This window comes from Eublepharis macularius, chromosome 12 (genome assembly GCF_028583425.1).
Source record: "Eublepharis macularius isolate TG4126 chromosome 12, MPM_Emac_v1.0, whole genome shotgun sequence".
NCBI classification, from domain to species: Eukaryota; Metazoa; Chordata; class Lepidosauria; order Squamata; family Eublepharidae; genus Eublepharis; species Eublepharis macularius.
This window is the reverse complement of record NC_072801.1, coordinates 53,069,630-53,086,927: the sequence shown is the minus strand read 5'-3', so window position 1 is coordinate 53,086,927 and position 17,298 is coordinate 53,069,630.

Below are 17,298 nucleotides of genomic sequence, written 5' to 3'. Positions count from 1 at the left end.
TTATGTCCTCTGAATGTTGAGGCTTTCTTTAGTCACTATGGTCAGTAGCAATTGATGGATCCAAAATCCAAGAATCTGTCTAATCCCTTTTACAAACTGTTTATGCATGGGGCCATCACTGGCACTGGCAGGGAATTCCGCAAATTGACCTCTGGCATATGAATATTTTATAATGGAGTCAGATACTCAATATCTAAATAAATGCAAACTGAGTCTCTGAAACTTTAGACACAGAAGGCAATAAAAGAGGCAATGTTGCCCCCTGCAAGAAGCAGACACTACAGAGTCTGCCTTTTGATTTTTGCAGTCAATTAGGTCGTATCAAATTCCTACAACTCCTCTTGCCTCATGTACCCTGAACTGGAGAACACCTCTTTGGGTCTGGAGAGACAAAAAGGAACCTCCGGCTTTACTACAAATTCTAACTAAGAGGCATCCAGAACACTGCAACGTTTTGCAACAATACTAACCTCATAGAATTGTTCACAGACTACTTGATGTTACCCAAATATTCTACATAAGGAAATCCTTCCAGATTTGCTTCAGAGTTCAGACAGGATAGTGACCACACCCATTCAAAGAATCAATAAAGCAGACTGGTGAACAGGTAGCACCAGACAAAACCTGTCAGTGGTGGCATGATAGGGATTAATTAGACAAATGGCCAACCATCCCAGATTGGATAGGATATCCCATTAGTTTGAGTGTTAAAACCCATGCCATCTGGTTCAGGCTCTTTATACCTACAAAACTGAATAAAATAGAGATCTGAACATAGACTAGTGTCTCATCTGGTTATGCCTCTAGTTCACTGAAGAAACACAAAATTTGGAGAGTGGGATTTGGTGAAGCAAAAATCATTATGATTCATTGTGTCGTTTCTACCCATCCACAGTTCAAATTCCCATCATATAGCAGGAAATAAGAACATATGAGTAACTATGTTAGACCAATGATTCATATATTCCAGCATCCAGTTTAAAAATGTTACCAGCCAGATGCCACCAGGAAGGTTGCAAGCAGGACCCACAAGTAGCAATGTTCACCTGCTGATTGCTCCCCAGCACTTTACAAGGTGGTCACTTTCTACTATCGTGCTAATGATAGACCATTCCTCTTCAGGTAGCCAAGTCCCATTTAAATCCATTTAAGTCTGCAGCAATTACCCCATCTCATCTCATTCTAAAATTTAGTTGCTCATGGTATGAAGTAGTATTTCCCTCTGTTGGTCGCTAAGGAGTCACTAGATTCAAATCCTTTGTATTTGTAGAAAATACCTCTGACTCTCGAAAGCTTATCCTCTGAAAATCTTGTTTGTCTGTAGAAGAGGAAGAGGAAGAAGAATAACAACATTCGATATATATACCACCCTTCAGGATGACTTAATGTCATCGGAACATAAGAACATAAGAGAAGTCATGTTGGATCAGGCCAATGGCCCATCCTGTCCAACACTCTGTGTCACACAGTGACCAAAAAACCAGGTGTCATCAGGAGGTCTGCCAGTTGGAAAGGGACACTAGAAGCCCTCCCACTGATTGCCCCCCCAAACACCAAGAATCTAGACAGAGAATTCCATCTATACCCTGTGGCTAATAGCTACTGATGGATCTCTGCTCCATATGTTTCTCCAATCCTCTCTTGAAGCTGTCTATGCTTGAAGCTGCCACCACCTTCTGTGGCAGTGAATTCCATGTGTTAATCACTCTTTAGGTGAAGAAGTACTTCCTTTTATCCATTCTAGCCCCACTGCTCAGCAATTTCATTGACTACTCACGAGTTCTTGTATTGTGAGAAAGGGAGAAAAATACATCTTTCTCTACCTTCTCTATCCCATGCATAATCTTGTAAACCTCTATCATGTCACCCCCTCAGTCATCATTTCTCCAAGCTAAAGGGCCCCAAGTGCTTTAACCTTTCTTCATAGGGGAAGTGTTCCATCCCTTTAATCATTCTAGTTGCCCTTTTCTGCACTTTTTCTAGTGCTATAATATCTTTTTTGAGGTGTGGTGACCAGAATTGTACACAGTATTCCAAATGAGGCCATACTGTTACCAGAACTGCTCTTTTATTATAATGGGGAATTAGCTGTAGCAGTCTGTAACTATTAATATTAAGCGAGGATCATAACCTATGTTTACGGAGGTCCCGATCCCAGACACTCTAGTGAAAAAGAGGCAGACAAGGAGTAAGGTCCAAACACGTGTATTGAGTGTAGCGTAAGCCTAGCTTGCACAATCATACAAAGAACATACAAGGTCTAAGAAACATAGAGTATGAAATACAGAGACGTTCGCATTAGCTGGTTCCCAACGATGATAGGGGAAATACTCACTTATCCTGGAGCGAAGCAGAGACACAGCAGCGAGGGTGGCCCAATGCCAGCACTGGGACCACAGACGGACAGCAAGGAAGTCTGGATAGGAATGGCCTGAGCACCGAGTGGTCTGAGAGACCAGCTTAAATACCCCAAAACGTACCCTGGGGCTGGTGCTGTACTTGGTGGTTCTCACAGATTAAAACAAAGGGTCTAATGGGCTACTGAATGGCTTGGATGGGCCACTTTGGTAATCAGATTGTGATAAGTGATACCTCAGGAAGAGGGGACAAAGGAGGGAGGGGGAAATCCAAGTGGGCTGAAAGGATGTTCCAGCGGACAGGGCTTGTCCTGATGTCATCAGCTTTGGAATGCGGAGGTTTCTTTGAGATGCATTCTCTAAGTGCTTGGGATGGTCGGCACTTAGTTCCTTCTCCGGGGCGGCTCCTAAGATATGCAGAGCGGGGCGAGGGGCTCTCGCTGCGGACGTGGTGTGCCCGCTTCGCTGAAATGGCTTCTCAAAGCAGTCTTCTTCTCAGGGTCTTCTGGCTGCCTGAGAACATGGATGCCGGCTGGGCATAGCTGAGGCTGGTTTGCAGGCTGCCCGGTAGCGAGGGCAAGCTTGGGGACCGGCCCGCGGGAGGCTCCAGGCGGGAACTGACCAGGGAGCGCCTAGCCAGGCTCGCTGGAGGTTTCCCCGGCTGGCGCCCGGCTGCTAGCAGCGGCTTGGGCCCATATGAGGCAGGCTTCCATGGAGGCAGCGGGAACAACACTTTAAAACACAGTCCAAGGCAGGGAACAGGCACGGTCCGTGGCAGATGGCAATGCAGGCACGGGGCACACTTGTAGCAAAGTCCAAACACACACTGGGAATTCCAGATACAGGTCAGGGCAGGGCTGCCCAGAAAGAGAGTCCTTTGTGCAGTTACCCAAACATGGAGTCAGTAAACTACACAGTCTATTACAGCAGCAGGGTAATTGACACGCAGGCAGGAAACTGACACGTGTATCAGAACACACACGTGCAAAGCAGTCTTTGGTGCAGCAGTAAAACAGTGATGCAGGAAACTCTAACACAGTTCATGGCAGGCCTTAAAGCAGGGGAGGGGGCCTACTTGGCAACAATTCCCCCCCTCGGAGACCCCGGGACGTCAGGCGCGCGGGTCTCCGAACTTGACTTCAAAGGCGAGGTGGTCGGCAATGTCCGGTGGTCGAGCTTCGAGCGAAGAAGGAGTGGGAAGGGAAGGAGGGGGAGGCGTCACTCAAAAATTTAGTTTGGAGAACCACCTAACCGAATAAGTGCAATTTAGATCAGCCAATGGGCTGCAGGTCTCTGGGTTCACACCAGGGGGTGTGCTAAGTGCAACCGTCAGAATAAATAGTAATAATTCATAGGCAGCAATGATCAATTCATGCATATAAATAGCAATAATCCATAATTGTGTACATTGATTAATTCATGGATGAAGGTAATTCATATGGAATTCATGGTGGATTAAAAGCATTAAAAACCAGGAGCAATTAATATACATGGATCAATTCATGGATAGTTAAAATCATAAATAGATACATAGGATTAAAAGCAAAGGCAATTAAAACAAAGCTCATAGGCGAGGGAATAATTCATATACGAAAGTGCAAGTCAGGTAGAACAATTCATAGAGGGTAAAAACAAGTGCGAGGAAATAATTCATGAGGGTAAGCGGCGGAAGGGCTCATGGGGGCAGAAAAATAAACTCTGCGATTAAAAACCAAATCGATATGGCTGGATTAAAATCAAATTCATAGGCTAGAACTGCCTCGGCGGAGGGAGTCAGGTTAAAAAGGCAATTCCTAAGGTTAAAATCAAATTCATCGGGAGGAAGTTCATGGGCGCACTTGCGATAGATAGAGAGAGGGACTAGTTCGGGGCTAAATTCATGGGAGTAAAATTCATGAAAGCAATGGAAAGAAATTCATAAAACCATAGAGTAACAAAGATCACAGACGGCTCAGTCCGCAGTACAGCTGCTGGACTGGGTTGCATATATACAAGAACAAGCAAACTTAGTCCATGTGCTCCAAAACACACTTCCACCCCCCCTTGCTGTCTGCGTCAATCCGCAGGGCAGGGTCGGCAGGCGGCGAGAAGGGCTTCAGACACACAGTTCTAGTCCTCATGGAGGTGGCGCTGCTGGCGGTCGTTTGGAGACGGGCCGTGGGTTGGGAGGCAGAGAAACATGTCCCCCCCTAGTCCACAAGAGGGCCTCGGAGCGGTGTCCGGCAGCAAAGCGTCCATGGGGCTGGTTCAGGATCCGTACACATAATAAAATACAAGCATAGTTCATACCAGCACAAGCAATAAAACAAACAAGGGTTAAAGGAGGGCGCCAAGAATAACCTTTAGGGCAAGAGGAGGTCGGGGTTGTAATGATCCAAACGGTAGGACAGCTGGAGTTGCTGGAGCTGTCGGCGGCTCCAACAGCCCAAATAAAGCAGTGAGGCACATAACAAAACTTGGAAGGCCAGAATAACAACGATCGGGTGCAGAGCCAAATTGTAAATTCCAGTGGCAGTGGGGCTCCAGCCAAAGAGGGTTTCCCACCACGAGTGCTCGCCGGTGGTCTTAATCCGCTGGACCAGATCCAAAATCTCCTTTCTGTTGTGGGACACAACCAAAGCAGTGGTGTCCCCGTCCCTCTGGATGCTCTGGAGGGTGCGGTGGAGCTGCGGGTGGGCCAGGAGCTCATGGATTAGCTCCAGACCGATGCCGAGGGAAACTGGCTTCACATAGCGATAGATGGAGGGTGCCACCAGGATCTCTTCTTGGGTCCAGACCGGTACCGTGTAGGTGAAGTCGCAGGCTGCCACCGAAGACAGGTTGCAAAAGCAGCGGTTGACTCCCGGGATCACGGGCTTCATCTGGAACGAGTTCAGGATCACAAAATCGCAGGCCGTTCGCACGCAGGCACATCCTTTCCCAAGGTAGACCACAGCGGAGCTGTTCTCCCGGACGACCTCGAAGGGGCACTCGTTGAGGGCGTCGACTTGCGGGGCTACACAGGGGTGATGAGGTGCAAAGGCTTGGTCCTGGCAAATGAAGCCGGTCTGGTCTCGATGCTGGCACCCTTGGAGGCTGACGAGCTGCCATCCGGTCGGGGTGAAGCGGGCCCAATGGTCGGGGTGGCGGGCGTAGAGGACTTCGGTGTCGCTGACTTGGAGTCCCAGAGGCACGACTGGATACACGTGGAATGACTCGTGCGCACTGGCCGTTAATAAAAATAATTTAAGCTCCTGGGTGGTCGGTGAGAATGAGGAATTTACGAGAGACCACCAGGATTCAAGCTCCAGTTCTATGGGTGACAATTTGGGCATAATCAATCTTTTAATTTCCAGGGGCAAGTGCCCATCCGTGGCTTGCCGAATTAGCCCCATGGCCACAGCCTGATTCAATTGTTGGGCTTGCATACATGCCATGGCTATTGACACGTTGCGTTCAAAAGACTGCGTCCCTTTGAGCAGCAGAGAAAAGTCTCTTTCAATTTGACTCTCCCAGTTAACTAAAATGGAGCTGATCTCGTGTTGCCCATTTGAAATGGAATTTAGGGACTGCACCACCGGTTCACCTAAGTCAGAGATGCTAGTCGTGACATGGGCAAACTTATTAGCGAGAGTCTCAATATTGACCGAATCCATGATTGCTAAGCCTCCGGCTGCAGGAGCAGTCCAGTCGGCAATGCTTCGTCTGGCACGCGAGAGAGAGGGGGAGGGATCGATCCACAGTTGTAGCCATGCATTCCAACCCTTGCTACCGGCCTCCAGATAGGGAGCGCACTGCGGCAGCCTCTGGGTTACATTTAGCTCAGCTAAGTCTATGCGGATCTCTTTTAAAGACATTTGCGGGCGGACTAGAACTCTCTCTCGAATGTCAGTTTTCAAAACATGGGAGCCCACTATATGCGTGCCGCCTTGGCTTAATTGCTTATTGCTAACAATCAAAGGGTCAATTTGGATGGTGTGGGTCTCCTGGGTCCGGATCAGCAGGGAATAATTGCCTGGTTCGTGAGTCAAATTTACAAAGAGCAGCCCAAGCCGGTGAAATTTCTCTACTAGGGGCTTGGTTTGGCATTCGGGCGTCTGTTGAACCAGTATCCAATCGGGTGGGCCATGTTTGGCTAGGTCTTCCTCTTTTACAATCCAGGTCAGGTTCTCCCAGCGTTCTATAGCAAAGGAGAGAGCTGTGCCTGAAGGGGGCGTGATAATGACTGATGCAGATTCAGTGGCAGTAGTGCCTAGTAGGATGGTCATTCTAAAGGGGTCTCCTGCCTTCCATACTGCGGCCGACACTAAAATAACTTCACAGTATGGTCCGAAAGCCTCAGTGACAAACGGCGAGGTTTCGAAATTGGCAGGGGTGGTATATCTGTCTACCACCGGGACTGCGGTGGGGGCTGGCCTGATACGGGGAAGAGACATACATGGAATCGGAGCAAGAGGTGAAACCGTATCAGTAGGCGAGTAACAGACTAATTCTTGGGACAGAGTTTTTACTCCCACACATAAAATAACAAGCTCTGGGGGCCGGATCCACTGCTCTTCACAACTGCGGAAGTTAGTGCGATCCGTAGGGGTGGTCATATTACTCTGCTGTACAACTTTGCAGACCATCATTTCATTTCCTGCCAGGGTATTGATACATCTCCAGTGGGGGTAGGGCATTAATTTGGACGGGCGTCCCTCTATTAGGGTGCCTGCCAGCACGAGCAAACACAGAGTGGCCAGGTGCCTCATCTCCTGGCCTTCTTTTTCCTTTTGTGGTGAAAATATCCTGGGGAGACCTGCGGATATAAGTACAGGTTCCCTGAGTTTATTGCAGCAAAAAAAAATGAAGTAAAGCAGGGAAAAAGAGGGAGGGCATTTTTCTGCCAGCACTGTCTATTAAGCGGGGTTCGAACGAGAAGTCCCGGAGCACTAAGCGAGCCTTCCAGCTTGTTGCTCTGGGGGACTCCTGTACGAAGGTTTCTTTCTAAAGCGTGTATATTTCAGGGGGGACGTCTTTACGTCGAGCAAGGGTTGGCTGAACGTTAGGCGGGGTTATGCAAACTCGCCCCAGGGGTCCCTGGGTGCCTAGACTATGTGGCCTTCAGGTGCCCCTTGCTTGGCGGCGGGCTATTTTTATTTTGCGGGCTGAGAGCTATCGGTCCGGCTCGGCCTGGCCTTGCCGTTTTGAAAAGAAAAGAAAACTAAAGAGCGGTTTCCATTAACTATAAGGGTTGCTGCAGACGGGGGCCCTCGTTTTAATTTTCAAAAATAGGCCTTCGTCATATGTTTGCAGGACTAGCAATTTTTGGAGGGACTCCCTCGGGAGGCCCCATTTTCTGGTTTCAAAAAAAGGTACACCGGGCAAAAAGAAAAATACACTGAGCAAGAAAAATGCACTGAGCAAAAAGAAAAAATACACGGAGCAAGAGGCATACGGGTGTGGGGTGCTTTTAGGTTGCCCTCACTTGGAAGGCCTGGCAGGGCTTCATTATAACTTCAATATGTCTCCCCCCCTTCTTTTCCCTTATACGGTACGGGCAAGGGAAAAGATTACGTGGGGCGGGCGGCTGCTGGCGGAAAGGGCCGAAATGGGGCCGAAGGCGCTCGGCGGCGTTTATCGAAAAGCGGCGGAGGCGGCCGAGATCTGCCGGCGCCACTGGGTCTGGGTTATTCGGGGGTCATCTTGGCGCGGGGGATCCTGGCTATGTAAATGAGGCACGCTGCCCCTTGTGCGTGGCGAACGTACCCCAATAACACATTCCAGAGGTAACATATTTACAAAATACTGGCGGGTCTTTTACCTTTGCACTAAAGCGTACTAACTGGTGGCGCCGTATAGCAACTCACCATGACGGGTATGAACATTAGTAAAAGAGGGATGTTGGGCTATTTGGGGATCCTTTTCCAGGGGAGGCACGGCCCTCAAAGCCAAAGCCGACCATCATGCGAAAAGCGTGGGTCTGGCAGGTGAGACCCCGAATCTACGTAGATGCGGGATCTTCACCAGCACGGCGGGTGATATATTTTCGAATACAGGGATCACCTTATTTGGTGATTCCACTATTTTCGAAAGAATGTATGCACCTCTGGGCTAAAGCCTCTCCAACCACTTTCACACACAGCAAATCTCTTTTGCCTGTGCAATTTTTTTCCGAACATGCGGCTTACAATCCAATCAAGAATCACTTTCGGTGGTGGTCCTATTTGGCTTTGGTTGCCGTGTCTTCCCCAAGGGTCCCAACTGTGGGGCCCGCCTAATGAAGTTAAAGAATAGAATTGGAAAAACTCTTGACATTTACACTTACATTTACATATTCTACTGTTTCTTTTATACTAAAGCTACAAAGGTCTGGTCCAAGGGGACACAGGGTATCTCTGGCCCAGGGTGAAGGGATATCTGGCGAATCACTGGGCAGAGGGGGGCTGGGCTGGTGGTGGCTCCCCCAGGGTCGTACACAGGAGGGGCGGTTTGGAGCGGCTTCCCTTTCCATTCTTTTAATTGAGAGGCGTGAAAGTATTTTAGCCAGGTTCCTCCTGTTTTTCTCTGGATGGCTACCTGATAGACGGCTGGGGAGACTCTTTTTGTGATAGGGACTGGGCCTTGCCATTTGGCTGCTAGCGAATGCGCCTTTTGCGAAAACTTCCTGTACAGAACGAGCTGTCCTTCTTCCCACTGCCTGGGGTTCCTGACCCATCCTAGTTTGCGGTCTATATCTTTCTGGGCTGTGCCCAACCTCTGGGCCACTTGCATGTGGACGGCGTGTATGGATGAGAGCAGATTCTGGACCCAAGCGTCATTAATTACTAAGGGCTGCATATCAGAAGGGAGCTGCGTATCTAGCCAGAAGGCCTCCGGGAGCTGCATTCTTCGCCCTGTCATAACCATATGGGGTGTTAGCCCGTGAACTGCGGTAGTGCCTCTAATGGCCATTAGGATTATGGGGAGTTTTTCATCCCAGTCTCTCCCGGAGGAGCGAACCATCTTGCGGAGAGCCTCCTTGAGGGTCCGGTTGGTTCTTTCTATTGCGCCTGAAGCTTGAGGGTGGCCTGCTATGTGGAAGCGTTGCTGGATGCCCAGTGCTTTACAAAGCTCCTGTGTTACTTCTCCGATGAAGTGTGAGCCTAAATCAGAGTCCATGACTCTCACAATGCCCCATCTTGAAAAAACATTATTAAACAGTAGTTTGGCTGTGGTGGCTGCATTGTTGCGCTTGCACGGAAACGCTTCGATCCATTTGCTAAAGGGGTCTATGACAGTGAGGCAGTAGCGATTGCCGCGAGCAGTGGGGGGAAGGGGGCCGATAAAGTCAATCTGTATGCGAGCCCAGGGTCCATCAATTCTCTGATGCTGGAGGGGAGCTCTAGGTCCGGTGGGGTCTGCATTGACCATCGCGCAGGACAGACAGTTGTCTACCCATTGCGCTACTTCGGTGCGCATGCCAGGCCACCAACCAACCTCTTTTACCCTTTCCAGAGTCAGATCCTTGCCTCGGTGTCCCTGCTCGTGGACAAACTGAATTAAGTCAGCCCCAACTTCCAATGGCACTACCCAATGGCGTTCGCCGGCTGCATCTACTGCCCAGACTATGCCTTCCTCTTCTCTGATCATGAGTCTCCCTGTCTGATCCCTTCCTGCGGCTAGGAGGTCAGTTATTTCTGGGTCAGATAGTTGCAGTTGTGCTAGGTCTAGTGTTCCTGCGGTTCCCTGAGCTTGGCTGCGGGCTTGTGCCCGAGTGGTGACAGGGCGGAGGGGACAATCGGTGGCCAATTCCGGTAGGGGAGCATTTTCAGTGGCGGCTGCCTTGGCTGCAAGGTCTGCCTGGTCATTCCAGTAAGCGGTCTCTGAATTTGTCTTCTGGTGTCCCTTGACATGGGTCACCTGCGTTGGGCCTGAGCGGGACTGAAGGAGCGCTGCTACTTGCTGCCATAGCTGTAGGTGGGCTACGGGTTTCCCATCGCTAGCTCTCCACCCCTGATTCTGCCATACCGGGAGCCAGACTGTGGCGGCTTTGGCCGTCCAATCTGAGTCTGTATAAATGGCAAGTGGGCTTTCTGGGGGCTCAAACTCAAGCACTGCCAGAAGCGCTTGCACCTCAGCCGCTTGGCTGGAATGGGGGCGGGCTGGACCTTTGAGAGTATGGGCGTCGCTCACTCGCACGGCGCCGTAGCCTGTCCGAGGGGAGCCCCCAACGTGAAAGGAGGAGCCGTCACAGAACCAGCATGTGAAGCCGTTCTGTCGGGCTTCCTCTAGCGGGACTCCCCAAGTGACTGGCCAAACAACCTGCGGTGGCGGGTCCAGGGGGCACTCGTGCTCGGTCCCGGTTACTAACAGGCCATAGGGGGCTGGTGGCTCAGTGGTCTCCTTTTTAAATTCTACTCCGCGGTTGACCAGGGCCAGGGTCCACTGTGCTATGCGGGCGTTTGAAACTTGTCCGTCTTGTATCTTGCCAGACAGAATATATTTGAGGGGCGTGTGAGTAGTTTGGACTATTGTGCGGGAGCCTCCTATGATAAATTCCCAATGGGTCAGACTCCAAACTAGAGCAAGGCACGTCTTCTCGCATGGGCTAAACTTAGCTTCTACTGCGGTTAGGTTGCGAGAGGCATAGGCTACTACTCTAGCGGTTCCCGCTTGCTGCTGGGTGAGCGTGGCTCCTATGCTCTTATCTGATACTGCTAACTGGATAAAGAATGGCTGAGTGACATCTGGATGGGCTAGGGCCGGGGCCGCGGCCAGGCTGCGCTTTAGCTCGGCTAAGGCTGTCTGTTGCTCCGGTCCCCACTCCCAGGGGGTGTTCTTCTTGAGGAGAGCATAAAGGGGGCGAGCTTTGTCTGCAAAGGACTCAATGAAGTCTCGGGAAAAGTTGAAAGTTCCTAAAAGGGCTCTGAGGGAGGGGACATCGGTGGGTGCAGGCAGCTTGGAAATGACCTCCATTCGCTGGGCGTCCGGGGTGCGACCCTCGGGTCCCAGGGTCAGACCCAGGTACTTGACGCTGGTCTGAACCAATTGGGCCTTTTCCCTGCTTGCCTTGAACCCAGTCTCGCGGAGGAGTTCCAGGACTTCCCTGGTGATTTGGCGGGCTAATTCTTCCGTGGGGGCGTGGACTAAAATGTCATCCACGTAGCTCAGTACGTGGGGCCTCGAGGAGGGTTGGAGGCGTTCCCACATCTGAACTACATGGGCATGACAAATGCTGGGGCTGGAGTGGAATCCCTGGGGTGTCCGCTTGAATGCGTATTGCTGGCCGCAGAAAGTGAACGCGAACTTGTACCAGCAAGACTCATGCAACCGGATAGAATGGAAAGCGTTGGCCAGGTCTATGACCGAGTAGAACCGGGACCCAGCGGCAATGGCCGTCAGGATCTCATTGTACTTGGCCACAACCGGGGCAACTGGAGGGGTGGTGGCATTCAGGGCACGGAAGTCGACCGTCATTCTCCAGGTCACTCCATCTGCTTTCAGAACTGGCCACAATGGGGCGTTGCAGATGGACTGCATCGGGAGTATGACGTCCCACTCAAGGAGTCCTTCTATAGTCTTGGCTATCCCTGCCTCAGCTTCTGCTGGGTACTTGTACTGTCTTTGGGGAGGGGGGTCCTTTCCTTCAATCAGGACGCAGGCGCCCTTCACTATCCCACACTCGGCTTTATCTGTCACCCACACTTCGGGAAAGTCCTGAACCCAGGGGTCTCCTGTGATGGGGGCGAGAGGAAGGGGGGCTTTGAGGGCTGCGCATCGATGGACTGCATTAACAAAGTCTGGGCCTCCCGGGATGCGCCACAGGAGCCCGTTCGCTAAGTCAATGGTCAGTCCCTCGGCACGGAAAAATGGCATGCCCAAAAGTCCGTCGTCTTCTCCCCGGTTTGCGCATGCCGAAATCCGAGTGGCCAGGCTCCCAACGGAGAGGGGGATATCCTGCCAGACCGGGGATTCCTGCGTGCCGCCTCCAAAACCGGCGAGCTGCATGGTTGTGGGGGTCTGAGTTCCCTTTGTGACTAAGGTGGGCCGGAGTATATTAAGTGAAGCTCCGGTATCTATGAGGAGAGTGGCAGGCTTCTTCTTTTCCCCGGGAGTCCCGATCCCTGCCTTCACTGTCGGTCTCCCCCATGTGTCCGGCTTTAGTTTGGCAACTATGCCCACGGAAGGAGACTGGGACTCGGGGCAACCCTATGCTGATCCTGCACTCTGGTCGGTGGAAGCGGCGCTTCCTCTAAAGGGGTTGTTGGGGCTCGGGCGCTCCCGGACTGCAGCTATCGGGGGACTCGAGAAGGGAGGGTCTGGCGGTAAAGGGGGCGCTGACGGGGGTACTGGGGGCTGCTGCTGGTCTTCCCACTCCATGATCGCCTTCATTAGAACGGACGTGGGCTTTCCGTCGAAGAGCTCCATGTTCGCTCCAATGTTTTTGAGGCGCATCCAAAGTTCCCAACGGAGGGAGTCCCTGGACTGGGGCGTGCTGCCGCGGTCCCGGTAACCCTCGTGGTCGCCCTGCGATGCTCCCCAAGCATTAGACTGATCTGGAGGCGGGTAGACCTGATGGTGGTACGGGTGCGATGCTCGCGAGTGAGAAGGGGCTATGGGTGCATCCTGTAGTCGGGGCTCGTGGGGTCCTTGCTGGGAGGAGGAACTGTAACTCGGGGCGGGTGCAAAGGAGACTCCCGGGCGGTAGTCCCTTGGTCCTCTTCCCCGGTTAAAGCTATTGCTCCGTCCCCTCAGGATTCCTCCCCTTGCCTCCGGATACGGGCTGCGTCCCTGTGGTCGGTATTGAGAGTGGGGGCCATGATTGGCATAGGTGACTGCACTTATCGGCTCGCTCTCCTTCCTACGAGAGGCCGGGGGCTTCACATGGCGGATGGCGCCGGTTTCTCGCAACAGGCCAGCAATGCTTCTGATGCGAGCCTCCAGGTCTCCCCATGAGATGCTCCCGGGCTCCACTCCTGCTAGTGCTAGGCGGGTGGTACTATTGAGTCCATCTAAGACTGCTCTCCTGAATTCTAATTCGTCAAAGTCGGGTACATCGCTTGCATCTAAATCTACTTCATCTGCTAGCTCAGCAAGAAGCTGTTTCCTAGATAAATATGCCTCTGGGTCCTCTCCAGGTTTTTGAGATTCTGCGATATACAGGGCTTTCAAACTCTTGGTGGGCCACAGGAATGCACAAATTTCTTTAATTGCTCCGTACTGACTGCGGGTGGCTAACCTTCGGTTCGAGATATAGGCATTCAGGGCCGAAACTATTTCAGGGGCAGCGCATTGGCGGGCCAGCTGGGCCACATCGGAACCACTAGCGGAGGGCTGGGAGGTGGTCACATGGGTGAACCACTGGATGGCTGTGTCTCGGTTTAGGGGTCCCATACGATCTGCTATGGCTTGGAGCTCATCGGGCCTCCAATTGCGGGTTTCTTTAACGACCCGGTCTGTTTTCCTGCCATCCTCGTCCATGGATACAATTTCCTTGGTGGCTATTGGGTGGAGGGGCTGTGGGGCTTCCGCAGGCTGGGGCGAAGGGGGTGACCAGTTGTCGGTACTACCTTCGGGGAGGGCCAAGAGGGCTGCGGGATGCACGGCGGAAATTACGGCCTGCTGCATCCCCAGGTGCTGCTTTAGGGCCTCTAGCTCCCTCTTACAAGCGGAGTGGTCTGCTGCAGCTATCTTTGCGACTTTCTGCTCTGCCATGAACTGGGCAGCATGGGTTAATTTGGCAATTTTCTCCTGACCTTCAATTACTGCATGCTCAGCCATGTCGGCACGAGCGGTGGCTACTTCAGCCTTGTGCTGGGCGTCCTGGAGGGCAGCGGCTAGTCCCTGCTTCTCCAGCATGAAGTTAACGCGTTCTGAACGCCACTCGGCTGCTCTTTCCTCATGTTCCTTCTTTTCTCTCCTTAGCTTTTCTATCTCCTGTTCCTGTTCTTCCTGAGCTATCTGTAGCTTATTAATTAGGGACACGCTGTCCTGTAGGGCGGTGAAAAGTGCCCAGGCTCCATACCTATCTTTCTTGCTAGACCTAGGTTTCTCTTTTTCGCAAAAATCTTGGAAGGCGCTTCTGACTATCTGGAGCAGGTCGGGTCCCTTGAAGGAACCGGCTTCCCAAGGGCAATCTCCTTTCTTAACTAGCCACTTCTCCAGGCGGGGCACGGTGGGGGCTGCCCGGTACATTTTTCTTTTTAGTTTAAGGCTGATCTCGGGGGAGGTTACAGAGTAGATCAGCGACACCAGGGGTGGGGCGATTAAAGCTGCTCAACAGCTTTAAGAAGTTTTAACAACTTCTTCCTCTCTATGTTCCTTTCGGGAGGTTTATCCTTCCCTCAGGTCCTCAAGGGTTTTTACCAGGGGGTTTTAAGGTTTTACTTTTAGGGTTCACAAGGGTATTTTTAAGGGTTCTACACTCGGTTCTTCTCCACCGGGGGAGAAGGAAAATTCCTATTCCCGTTTCAAGCTTGCCTACAAGCCACGGGACCAGGAAAAGTTTACTGGCTCAGAGGGTGCTCTCAAGCTCTCTAAGCCCAAGAACAAAAACGCTCAGTGCTTCCAAGCCTCTGCTCAGAAGCTAAAGCTCAGGGGTCTCCCAAGCCTCTACTCGGAAAACCAAAGCTCAGGGGTCTCCCAAGCCTATACTCGGAAACCAGAAAGTGTTCCCAAGCCTCTGCTCAGAAACTGAACTGCTCCCAAGCCTCTGCTCAGAAGCCAACAATGCTCTCAAGCTCTCTGCCCAAGAACTATACTCAAAGTGTCCCCAGGCCTCGTGCTCAGAGACAAACGGTTAAACTGTCTCCAAGCCTAGACCAAAAGACTGAAAGCGCTCAAGGACTGCCTCTGCAAGTCCCCAAGCAAAATTGCTCAGGAGTAAAACCACGGTACTCCCAAGCGAGGTGCGCTCAAGAGTTCTAACAACTCCCAAGCAAAAGTGTGCCCAAGAGTCCCACTGACTCCCAAGCGAGGTGCGCCCACGAGTCTGACTTACAACTCGCAAGTGGAAAGGCGCCCAAGAGTCTAACTTAAAACTCTTAAGCACGGTGCGGCCGGCTGCCGCGGGGCTTCAGGAACCTGGCTTCAGATTCCCAAAGCTAAACTGACTAAACGGACTATCGATCCCTTCACGTTTCCTCCGGAGCGGGGATTGAAGCCTAAGTGCTGGCAGGAACGGGGTTTGGACGGGCTTAGGAGAGACGGGGGAGGGCGGAAGAGAATTTTATATGTGCTGCTTCAGGAAGTATATATGCGTATATATCTATAGCCTACTTCTGGGATCCCACCCACATAGACGCGTTTAGGCGGCCCGGAAAGTGGCCAGGAACTTCACCAGTTCAGAGGTCCTCACCCACAGTACACCGGTTATAACGGCTGGAGGGCCTCGCGGTGCACCACAAAAGGCAAGTAGTCCAAAGCTGGCTGAAGGAGGAAATGGGGGAAAAGCCAACCCACAAGATAGAAATGCTCGCTGGAGCCACACACATTCACACTTTTAATTCCCTGAGCTAAATTGCACTCTTTACACAGAGGTCTGGAAAATTTTCCTCTAAGTCAGTTCGCTGAAGACACGCGTGTCGACTCACGTGTATTCACACGAACTGGGTTATGCCCGCATTCTCCACCAGTAAACTGTTACCAGAACTGCTCTTTTATTATAATGGGGAATTAGCTGTAGCAGTCTGTAACTATTAATATTAAGCGAGGATCATAACCTATGTTTACGGAGGTCCCGATCCCAGACACTCTAGTGAAAAAGAGGCAGACAAGGAGTAAGGTCCAAACACGTGTATTGAGTGTAGCGTAAGCCTAGCTTGCACAATCATACAAAGAACATACAAGGTCTAAGAAACATAGAGTATGAAATACAGAGACGTTCGCATTAGCTGGTTCCCAACGATGATAGGGGAAATACTCACTTATCCTGGAGCGAAGCAGAGACACAGCAGCGAGGGTGGCCCAATGCCAGCACTGGGACCACAGACGGACAGCAAGGAAGTCTGGATAGGAATGGCCTGAGCACCGAGTGGTCTGAGAGACCAGCTTAAATACCCCAAAACGTACCCTGGGGCTGGTGCTGTACTTGGTGGTTCTCACAGATTAAAACAAAGGGTCTAATGGGCTACTGAATGGCTTGGATGGGCCACTTTGGTAATCAGATTGTGATAAGTGATACCTCAGGAAGAGGGGACAAAGGAGGGAGGGGGAAATCCAAGTGGGCTGAAAGGATGTTCCAGCGGACAGGGCTTGTCCTGATGTCATCAGCTTTGGAATGCGGAGGTTTCTTTGAGATGCATTCTCTAAGTGCTTGGGATGGTCGGCACTTAGTTCCTTCTCCGGGGCGGCTCCTAAGATATGCAGAGCGGGGCGAGGGGCTCTCGCTGCGGACGTGGTGTGCCCGCTTCGCTGAAATGGCTTCTCAAAGCAGTCTTCTTCCCAGGGTCTTCTGGCTGCCTGAGAACATGGATGCCGGCTGGGCATAGCTGAGGCTGGTTTGCAGGCTGCCCGGTAGCGAGGGCAAGCTCGGGGACCGGCCCGTGGGAGGCTCCAGGCGGGAACTGACCAGGGAGCGCCTAGCCAGGCTCGCTGGAGGTTTCCCCGGCTGGCGCCCGGCTGCTAGCAGCGGCTTGGGCCCATATGAGGCAGGCTTCCATGGAGGCAGCGGGAACAACACTTTAAAACACAGTCCAAGGCAGGGAACAGGCACGGTCCGTGGCAGATGGCAATGCAGGCACGGGGCACACTTGTAGCAAAGTCCAAACACACACTGGGAATTCCAGATACAGGTCAGGGCAGGGCTGCCCAGAAAGAGAGTCCTTTGTGCAGTTACCCAAACATGGAGTCAGTAAACTACACAGTCTATTACAGCAGCAGGGTAATTGACACGCAGGCAGGAAACTGACACGTGTATCAGAACACACACGTGCAAAGCAGTCTTTGGTGCAGCAGTAAAACAGTGATGCAGGAAACTCTAACACAGTTCATGGCAGGCCTT